This window comes from Brassica napus, chromosome A5, assembly GCF_020379485.1.
Source record: "Brassica napus cultivar Da-Ae chromosome A5, Da-Ae, whole genome shotgun sequence".
In the NCBI taxonomy this organism is placed as follows: Eukaryota; Viridiplantae; Streptophyta; class Magnoliopsida; order Brassicales; family Brassicaceae; genus Brassica; species Brassica napus.
The window spans coordinates 29,092,243-29,102,828 of record NC_063438.1 but is presented as its reverse complement, the minus strand read 5'-3'; positions in this window follow the sequence as shown (position 1 = coordinate 29,102,828).

The window sequence follows — 10,586 nt, the reverse complement described above, 5'->3', positions numbered from 1 at the left end:
TTTAGTGTTGTTTTAAAATTTCTAAACACATTCTTCATTTTTATTAATGTATATTAAACTCTCTTTCATGGTTCATGAGCATCGTTTTAATTTTTTGTCATGTAATTTAGTAAAACTTCATAATACTTCCTAAATTGGTGGACTAACCACGATAAAATCGCTATTCTCAAGAGAAACGGAGACAACAAAAGTTACAAACCTCTTTGACCTTCATCATATGTTACAGAAGGATGAAAATATGCATTAAAAAAATATTTTCATATTTTTGAATTTTTCTCAAAATCTATGGCTAACCCCTACGAAAATATTGAGTTTTTCGGTAAATTCTCTATATACTGAAACCTATGATCTTTAGTGTTGTTTAAATTTCTAAACACATTCTTCATTTTTATTAATGTATATTAAACTCTCTTTCATGGTTCATGAGCATCGTTTTAATTTTTTGTCAATTAATTTAGTAAAACTTCATAATATTTCCTAAATTGGTGGACTAACCACGATAAAATCGCTATTCTCAAGAGAAACGGAGACAACAAAAGTTACAAACCTCTTTGACCTTCATCATATGTTACAGAAGGATGAAAATATGCATTAAAAAAATATTTTCAAATTTTTGAATTTTTTTCAAAATCTATGGGTAACCCCTACGAAAATATTGAGTTTTTCGGTAAATTCTCTCTATACTGAAACCTATGATATTTAGTGACAACAAAGGTTCCAAACCTCTTTGACATTCATCATATGTTACAAAAGGTTGAAACTATGCATTAAAAAAATATTTTCATATTTTTTTATTTTTCTCAAAATCTATGGGTTAATTCCTACGAAAATATTGAGTTTTCGGTAAATTCTCTATATACTAAAAACCTATGATCTATAGTGTTGTTTTAAAATATCTAAACACATTCTTCATTTTTATTAATGTATATTAAACTCTCATTCATGGTTCATGAGCATCGTTTTAATTTTTTGTCAAGTAATTTGGTCAAACTTCATAATACTCCCTAAATTAGTCGACTAACCACGATAAAATCGATATTCTCTAGAGAAACGGAGACAGCAAAGGTTCCAAACCTCTGTGACCTTCATCATATGTTACAGAAGGATGAAACTATGCATTAAAATAACATTTTCGTATTTTTGAATTTTTCTTAAAATGTATGGGTTAACCCCCCCCCCCCCCCCCCCCCCTCTACGAAAATATTGAGTTTTCGGTATATTCTCAATATCCTGAAACCTATGATCTTTAGTGTTGTTTTAAAATTTCTAAACACATTATTCATTTTTATTAATGTATATTAAACTTTCTTTCATGGTTCATGAGCTCGTTTTAATTTTTTGTCAATTAATTTAGTCAAATTTCGTAATACTTTTTAAATTGGTAGAATACCCGTGATAAAATCGTTATTCTCTAGAGAAACGGAGACAACAAAGCTTCCTAAACCCTACCTAACCCTAAACCCTACTAACACTAAACCCTACCTAACCCTAAACTCTACCTAACCCTAAACCCAACTAACCCTAAACCCTACATAACCCTAAACCCTACTAACCCTAAACCCTACCTAACCCTAAACCCTACTAACTTTAAACCCTATCTAACCCTAAACCCTACCTAACCCTAAACCAAACTAACCCTAAACCTTACCTAACCCTAAACCCTACCTAACCCTAAACCCTACTAACCCTAAACCCTACCTAACCCTGAACCCTACCCAACCCTAAACCTTACCTAACCCTAAACCCTAAACCCTACCTAACCGTAAACCTTACCTAACCCTAAACCCTACTAACCCTAAACCATACCTAATTCTAAACCCTACCTAACCCTAAACCCTACTAACCCTAAACCCTACCTAACCCTAAACCCTACGCACCCTAAACCCTACCTAACCCTAAACCCAGCCTAACTCTAAACCATACCTAACCCTAAACCTTACCTAACCCTAAACCCTACCTAACCATAATCCCTAAACCCTACCTAACCGTAAACCCTACTAACCTTAAACCTTACCCTACTAACACTAAACCCTACTAACCCTAAACTTTCTAACACTAAACCCTACCTAACCCCAACCCCTACTAACCCTAACTAACCCTAAACCCTACTAACCCTAAACCATACCTAATTCTAAACCCTACCTAACCCTAAACCCTACTAACCCTAAACCCTACGTAACCCTAAACCCTACGCACCCTAAACCCTACTTAACCCTAAACCCTACCTAACCCCAAACGCTACTAAACCCTAAACCCTACCAACCCTAAACCCTACCTAACCCCAAACGCTACTAACCCGTAAACCCTACCAACCCTAAACCCTACCTAACCCTAAACCCTACCTAAACCCTAAACCCTACTAACCCTAGCCCTACCTAATTTTAAACCATACCTAACCCTTACCCTACGCACTCTAAACCCTACCTAACCCTAAACCCTACCTAACTCTAAACCCTACGCACCCTAAACCCTACCTAACCCCAAACCCTACTAACTCTAAACCCAACCTAACCCTATACCCTACTAACCCTAAACCCTACATAACCCTAAACCCTACGCACCCTAAACCCTACCTAACCCTAAACCCTATCTAACCCTAAACCCTATCTAACCCTAAACCCTACGCACCCTAAACCCTTCCTAACCCTAAACCCTACCTTACCCTAACCCCTACGCACCCTAAACCCTACCGAACCCTAAACCCTAACTAACCCTAAACCCTACGCACTGTAAACCCTTCCTAACCCTAAACCCTACTTAATCCTAAACCCTTTCAAACCCTAAACCCTTTCTATATTAAACTCTCTTTCATGGTACATGAGCATCGGTTTAATTATTTGTCATGTAATTTAGGAAAACTTCATAATTCTTCCTAAATTGGTGGACTAACCACGATAAAATCGCTATTCTCAAGAGAAACAGAGACAACAAAGGTTCCAAACCTTTTTGACCTTTATCATATGTTACAGAAGGATGAAAATATGCATTAAAAAAATATTTTCATATTTTTGAATTTTTCTCAAAATCTATGGGTTAAGCCCTACGAAAATATTGAGTTTTTCGGTAAATTCTCTCTATACTGAAACCTATGATCTTTTGTATTGTTTTAAATTGTCTAAACACATTGTTCATTTTTGTTAATGTATATTAAACTCTCTTTCATGGTTCATGAGCATCGTTTTAATTTTTTGTCATGTCATTTAGTAAAACTTCATAATTCTTCTTAAATTGGTGGACTAACCACGATAAAATCGCTATTCTCAAGAGAAACGGAGACAATAAAGGTTACAAACCTCTTTGACCTTCATCATATGTTACAGAAGGATGAAAATATACATTAAAAAATATTTTCATATTTTTAAAATTTTCTCAAAATCTATGGGTTAACCCCTACGAAATTATTGAGTTTTTCGGTAAATTCTCTATATACTGAAACCTATGATATTTAGTTTTGTTTTAAATTTTCTAAACACATTCTTCATTTTTATTAATATATATTAAACTCTCTTTCATGGTACATGCGCATCGGTTTAATTTTTTTTCAATTAATTTAGTAAAACTTCATAATACTCCCTAAATTGGTGGACTACCCACGATAAAATCGTTGTTCTCTAGAGAAACGGAGACAACAAAGGTTCAAAACCTCTTTGACCGTCATCATATGTTAGAAAAGGATGCAACTATGCATTAAAACAATATTTTCATATTTATGAATTTTTCTCAAAATCTGTGGGCTAACCCCTTCGAAAATATTGAGTTTTTCACTAAATTCTCTATATACTGAAGCCTATGATCTTTAGTGTTGTTTTAAAATATCTAAACACATTCTACATTTGTATCTACTCTATTAAAATAGAGTCCTAAATTTATCTACCATTAAAGTTATCATTTAAGTTTTGGACTGTTTCAAGTTTATTAGTGTGTTATATAATGTATGGACCATATCCTATTAGTTATAATTAATTATACAATAAAATTAAAACCAAATAACTTAAATTAAACCAATAATATATTATATTATAACAACCAAACGAATTATGTTCTATTGAATTATGTTCTATCTACTCTATTAAACTATACCGATTGTATACTTACAATTATACTAGCAATTCAATAACTCTCACTTGAACCTCTTTTACAATAGATTAAACTTTGCTCTAAGTTGATTTATAATTTTCTCTTATCAACATCATATAATTTTCTCTATACCGAACATGTATATGTTTGGTTCCTCTTTGCTTCTATAATAGACTAGATATGATAACTCTTTTTACACCTCATTTTGTATATATGTTACTTGGCTCTAAGTTGATTGATTTTGTATTAGGCTTAGAGATACATGTCATTATGAACACATGACTTAGAGATTTAGAGATACCTGTCATTATATAAACTTCAATAATATAATTTCAAAAGTGTCAAAATATGATATCTATTTATAAAATCTATTTTAAAAAAAAAATAGAGTATAAGTTAGGAATTACATGTATTATTTATTTAAAAAATATTTGTAACTACTAATTTCGAAAATATAATCCTTATCTACAAGAAAATTACAAAGATATTATTCAGCAAATATTTCAAAAATATAATCCTTATCTACAAGATTCTTAACAAGATATTATTCATACTAACTTGACTTGCACACCAAATAATTGATAACAACTTAATACAATTTATTTATTACGAGATTCTCTCATATTTGAAAGTTTATATTTTTAAAATAAATTAAACAATCACATTAACTATATAATAAAAAAATTAGATTTTTTCTTATATGTTATATTTTGAATTTTTTAAAACGTCTATAAATTACTAAATCTCAGTCGATACAACAAAGATTTACTTAGAAGCTATTGAAATCACCTAGCGAGAATATGGATTGCACAACAAATTTGCTTTCGTGACCTTTACTCCCTTTCTCTTCGTCACAATACCGAAAATGAATAATTTGAAAGTGTCGATTAAAAATCTGAAATGGTAATGTTTTCTTTAGTTCAGTCCATTGTTTTCCTTAACTAGATTGGTCACGTACATTGAAGAATGTATTTTGGCCTAAAAATGATTGCATACCCAAAATCAATACGAATCATCATCAATTTTGTTTAAAATTTTGTTACAATAAAAAATATAGGTTTGGGCAAAAAATCTGAATCCAAAAAATCGTACCAAATATAATCCGAAAGGTAGTAATGAACTTTAATCAAAATTGGTTAGATATCCGAACAGGTTCAAAATTTTGGTATCTAGAGAACCAGAATGGAACCGGATCCGAAACAAACTATTTCGGGTATCCGAATATATTCGAACCATATTTATATACTTCAATATATTAATTATTTTTAAATTTAATATTTAAAGAATACACAAAATATATAAGATGTTTTTAAGTTGTCTAAAATACTTAAAAATATATATAAATAGTTAAAAGTACATGTTTAAAATAGTTAAAGGATACTCAAAATACCAAAATTACTTAAAATATCTATTTATTTCATATCCAAATATTTAAGGTAAACCAAATTTTATTTTAAGTTTAGGTATTTTGGCATACATTATTCAAATTTATATGTTATATATTATTTTTATTTTTAGATTTTGAGATATTTAAAGTATATATGAATTTTATTTTGTTTTTAAAGTTAAATGAGTTATCCGAATCCAAACTCAAAACAAACCCGCAAATATTCAAATTAAATCAAACTCGCAAAGATCATAACAAACCGAACCGAACCAAATCGAACCGAACCAAATGATACCCGAGTGTCCACTCCTAAGATTCAAATGTAAAAAAAAGTTATTCATAGCAAAGTATACTATTTATAATATTTAAATACAACATATTTTTAAAAAATCACTCCGCGCAGAGCGCGGGTTATCATCTAGTTAATATATATTTAACTCTCTTTCATGGTACATGGACATAGTTTTAATTTTTTGTCAATAAATTTAATAAAACTTCATAATACTACTTAAATTGGTGGACTAACCACTATAAAATCGCTATTCTCTAGAGAAACAGAGTCAACAAACCTCTTTGATCTTCATTATATGTTAGTTAAGGATGTAACTATGCATTAAAACAGTATTTTCCTATTTTTGAATTTTTTTCAAAATCTATGGGTTAACCGCTGCGAAAATATTGAGTTTTTTGGTAAATTCTCTATATACTGAAGTCTATGATATTTACTGTTCTTTTAAATTTTCTAAAGACATTCTAGATTTGTATTAATGTATATTAAACTTTCTTTTATGGTACATGAGCATCGGTTTAATTTTTTGTCAATTAATTTAGTAAAACTTCATAGTACTCCCTAAATTGGTGGACTACCCACGATAAAATCGTTGTTCTCTAGAGAAACGGAGACAACAAAGGTTCAAAACCTTATTAAGTTTCATCATATGTTACAGAAGGATGCAACTATGCATTAAAACAATATTTTCATATTTTTGAATTTTTCTCAAAATCTATGGGTTAACCCCCTTCGAAAATATTGAGTTTTTCGGTAAATTCTCTATATAATGAAGCCTATGATCTTTAGTGTTGTTTTAAAACTTCTAAACACATTATATATTTGTATTAATGTATATTAAACTCTCTTTCATGGTACATGGACATTGTTTTAATTTTTTGTCAATAAATATAGTAAAACTTCATAATACCCCTTAAATTGGGGACTAACCACTATAAAATTGCTATTCTCTAGAAAAACAGAGACAACAAAGTTTCCAAACCTCTTAGATCTTCATCATATGTTAGTTAAGGATGCAACTATGCATTAAAACAGTATTTTCATATTTTTAAAATTTCTCAAAATGTATGGGTCTATATACTGAGTTTTTCACTAAATTTATACTGAAGCCTATGATCTTTAGTGTTGTTTTAAAATATCTAAACACATTTTACATTTGTATTAATATATATTTAACTCTCTTTCATGGTACATGGACATCGTTTTGATTTTTTGTCAATAAATTTAATAAAACTTCATAATACTCCTTAAATTGGTAGACTAACTATTATAAAATCGTTATTCTATAGAGAAACGGAGTCAACAAACCCTCTTTTATCTTTATTATGAGGTTGATTGTTTGTAGTTTCTAAAATGGTTTTTGATTTTCTAAAAGCTACTTTTTTGCCAATCAAGATATTTGAAAAATAGATTTCCTAAATTTTAGGGAAACTAGATTTTGAAATAACTACATACTTCTTAGCAAAAACTAAAAACTACATTTTCTTGGATTCCTTGAGCAATGTACGTGATTTGTTTTCTTTTTTTTTTACTTTTTGCTGAATTATTAATATATCTATATCTATGCATTAATAAAGTATAAACAACAAAAATACATTAGTGATAACTATTCCAAAATATAGTAAGAATAACTAAGAAAAAATAAACAAAATTTTTTTTTGTCTATCATGTAAATTTAAATTCTAAAATTACAAAATAAAATTTTTGTCTATCATGTAAATTTAAATTCTAAAATTACAAAATAAAAATCATCCAAACAATCATCACCTAAGTAAAAAGCATTTGTACATATCAATAACATTTTAAAAATTTTCAACAAAATAAAATTAATTATTTAAATTTACTTTATGTAAAGTTTACATGTTTTTTTAATAATCTATAGGTATTATTTGCTAAAATTTATAGTGCATTTTTGCTAATCATAAAAAAAATCTTTAATGTAGTAAGACTACTTTATTATTTAAATGATATTTTATTTAGATTAAAATATTTAAATTACATAAAAAAAAATTTGTAACAAAATTACATAATTTTTTTTATTTTACCATTTTTTAATAAATATACTTTTATTTTTTATAAAATATAATTATTAATTATCTAGAATTAAATGTACTTTAAAATCCAGTTATTGAATATTTATTTTGAATTATTTAAATTTCATAAAATTATTAATATAGGATTTTCTTAATTATCCCTATATATTACATGAAATGTGTTAAAATTATATTAAACATATAAAAAAATAAAACAATATGTAGAAATGATTTTTTAATAATAATAATTATATATTAAATTCAAAAACAAAAAAATTACCATTTAGGTTTTTATAAATCTAAATTCTACAATGATGTTCGTGAATTTGTTTTTGCATTTATATAGATTTATGATAGTTTTATTTGTATTTATAGTTTCTGTTTTGAAATAATTTTATCAAATAAGTTTATGTGTATTTTGATGATAATATTTTATATTTTATTATTTTAGAGTAAAGTGTTAATAATATTTTTATATTAAAATCAAAAACCAAAAACCAAAATCTAAAGCAACCATTCATGATTTTCAAAAAACTAAAAGCTACTGCAAAATCAAAAACCAAAAACTAAAAACTAAAATCCAAAATCTAAAAACCAAAATCCAAAAACTAAAAACTAAAATCCAAAAACCATTAAAACACTTATCACCTATATGTTAGTTAAGGATGTAACTATGCATTAAAACAGTATTTTCCTATTTTTGAATTTTTCTCAAAATCTATGCGTTAACCGCTGCGAAAATATTGAGTTTTTTGGTAAATTCTCTATTTACTGAAGTCTATGATCTTTACTGTTGTTTTAAAAATTTTAAAGACATTCTAGATTTGTATTAATGTATATTAAACTCTCTTTCATGGTACATGAGCATCGGTTTAATTTTTTGTCAATTAATTTAGTAAAACTTCATAATACTCCCAAAATTGGTGGACTACCCACGATGAAATCGTTGTTCTCTAGAGAAACGAAGACAGCAAATGTTCAAAACCTTATTAAGTTTCATCATATGTTACAGAAGGATGCAACTATGCAGTAAAACAATAATTTTCATATTTTTGAATTTTTCTCAATATCTAAGGGTTAACCCCTTCGAAAATATTGAGTTTTTTAGGAAATTATCTATATAATGAAGCCTATGATCTTTAGTGTTGTTTTAAAACTTCTAAACACATTATATATTTGTATTAATGTATATTAAACTCTGTTTCATGGTACATGGACATTGTTTTAATTTTTTGTCAATAAATTTAGTAAAACTTCATAATACTCTTTAAATTGGTAAACTAACCACTATAAAATTGCTATTCTCTAGAGAAACAGAGACAACAAAGTTTCCAAACCTCTTAGATCTTCATCATATGTTAGTTAAGGATGCAACTATGCATTAAAACAGTATTTTCATATTTTTAAAATTTCTCAAAATGTATGGGTCTATATACTGAGTTTTTCACTAAATTATCTATATACTGAAACCTATGATCTTTAGTGTTGTTTTAAAATATCTAAACACATTCTACATTTGTATTAATATATATATTTAACTCTCTTTCATGGTACATAGACATCGTTTTAATTTTTTGTCAATAAATTTAATAAAACTTCATAATACTCCTTAAATTGGTGGACTAACCATTATAAAATCGCTATTCTATAGAGAAACGGAGTCAACAAACCTCTTTGATCTTCATTATATGTTACTTAAGGATGTAACTATGCATTAAAACAGTATTTTCCTATTTTTGAATTTTTCTCAAAATCTATGGGTTATAACCGTTGCGAAAATATTGAGTTTTTTGGTAAATTCTCTATATACTGAAGCCTATGATCTTTACTGTTGTTTTAAAATTTCTAAAGACATTCTAGATTTGTATTAATGTATATTAAACTCTCCTTCATGGTACATGAGCATTGGTTTAATTTTTTGTCAATTAATTTAGTAAAACTTCATAATACTTCCAAAATTGGTGGACTACCCACGCTAAAATCGTTGTTCTCTAGAGAAACGGAGACAACAAAAGTTCAAAACCTTATTAAGTTTCATCATATGTTACAGAAGGATGCAACTATGCATTAAAACAATATTTTCATTTTTTTGAATTTTTCTCAAAATCTATATGTTAACCCCCTTCGAAAATATTGAGTTTTTTGGTAAATTATCTATATAATGAAGCCTATGATCTTTAGTGTTGTTTTAAAACTTCTAAACACATTATATATTTGTATTAATGTATATTAAACTCTATTTCATGGTACATGGACATCGTTTTAATTTTTTGTCAATAAATTTAGTAAAACTTCATAATACTCCTTAAATTGGTGGACTAACCACTATAAAATCGCTATTCTCTAGAGAAACGGAGAAAACAAAGTTTCCAAACCTCTTTGATCTTCATTATATGTTAGTTAAGGATGCAACTATGCATTAAAACATTACTTTCATATTTTTTTAATTTTTCTCAAAATCTATGGGTTAGCCTCTACGAAAATATTGAGTTTTTCGATAAATTTTGTATATAATGAAGCCTATGATCTTTAGTGTTGTTTTAAAATTTCTAAACCCATTCTAAATTTGTATTAATGTATATTAAACTCTCTTTCATGGTACATGGGCATTGTTTCAAATTTTTTGTCAATAAATTTAGTAAAACTTCATAATACTTCTTAAATTGGTGGACTAACCACTATAAAATCGCTATTCTCTAGAGAAACGGAGACAACAAAGTTTCCAAACCTCTCTGACCTTCATCATATGTTAGTTAAGGATGCAACTATGCATTAAAACTGTATTTTTCATAATTTTTAA